Raw genomic sequence first — 1,613 nt, 5'->3', positions numbered from 1 at the left:
TCTCAGCCCGTTACAGACGGCACCAGCACCGATGCATACCACTTGGACCCAGATTGTTGTCCTACCACTATTCCTGTCATTGCCCATGCCATACCAGCTGCCCAGGGGACCAAGAACCTGCCTGACTCATTGCTGCCACTATTGGTGCTTGAGTAAGCCACTTGGAGGCCCAAGAATTAGCCTGCATGGACCCACTAACACCAGTGCCAGCTTCCCTTGCCCTGAGCCAAGTGCAGACACAGCCCACTGTTGCCAGTAATGGAGCCAAAAGACTAACCAACATGGCTTACCAGGCCCCAGCAAAACATCATCAAAGCCTCCACTAATAACTTCACTCTAAGCCACCAAGGAAATCACAGATACCATTGACTCCATTTACTACTGAATAAATGATATAGTATGCTACTGTGCACACCCAGAATCAAAGGGAAAGTGTCCTACCCAACCAACATCATAGACACACCTTCAGGAAAAAGTCCTCCTCTACAAAAGCAAAGTCAAAAATTTGGAAGAAGCAAGTGTTATACCAATGTATAGATACCAACATAGAACAAAGAAAACATGAAAAATCAAGGAAATTTGACAGCTCTAAAGGAACACTAATTCTGCGATAACAGATTCCAATCAAAAATTCATAAAATCCAGGAGAAAAAACTGATTCTAAAGCAGCTCAGTGAGATACACAAAAACTCTATAAAAAAAGACCAAAAGTGTAAAGATATGAATGAGAAATTTACCACACAGATTGATGATATCATAAAAAAGAACAAAGCCAATTCTAGAATAGAAGAATTCATTGGATGAAATACAAAATACACCCAAAATCTTAAACAACCAATTAGGTCAAGCAGAAGAAATAATCTCAGAAGTTGAAGACAAGTCTTTTGAAATAACTCAGGCAAAAATAGAAAATACAAAGTAATGAGCAAAAACTTCATGACATATGAGACACCACAAAGCAATGAAATAGTTGAATTATCAAGGTCCCAGAAGGCAAAGAGGAGAATACTTTTCTAGTCTAGCAAGAGATTTAGACATCCAGATACAGGAGATTCAGAGATCCCTAAACAGATAACAGTGCAAAAAGGTCTTCCCCATAGCACATTATAGTCAAACTCAAAAGTCAAAGACAAGGAGAGAATTCTGGAAACAAGAGAAAAGTGTCTAGTACCTATAAAGGAACTCCCATCAGAATAACAGCAGACTTCTCAGCAGAAATGTTATATGCCAAGAGAGAATAGGATGATATATTCAAAATGCTGACAGAAAAAAAAAAAGCCCTGACAGCCAAAGATACTATATCCAGAAAAATTATCCTTGCTAAATAAAGGAAAAATAAAACATTTCCTAGACAAGCAAAAGCTGAGAGAATCACCACTACACCAGCCTTACAGAAAGGCTCAAGAGAATCTTAAACCTGGAAGGGAACAGATGCCATTTACCATATGAAAACAGGAAAGTAAACTCACTGGAAAAGCAAATGCACAAGTGAAAAGAACAAACTCACATGGTACCACTACAGAAAACCACCAAATCACAATTACGATAAGAGAAAAAGAAAGAATAGGCCGGGTGCAGTGGCTCATGCCTGCAATCCCAGTACTTTGGGAGGC

The sequence above is a fragment of the Symphalangus syndactylus genome, chromosome 1 (genome assembly GCF_028878055.3).
Source record: "Symphalangus syndactylus isolate Jambi chromosome 1, NHGRI_mSymSyn1-v2.1_pri, whole genome shotgun sequence".
NCBI lineage: Eukaryota > Metazoa > Chordata > Mammalia > Primates > Hylobatidae > Symphalangus > Symphalangus syndactylus.
Note: the sequence above shows the minus strand (reverse complement) of the source record.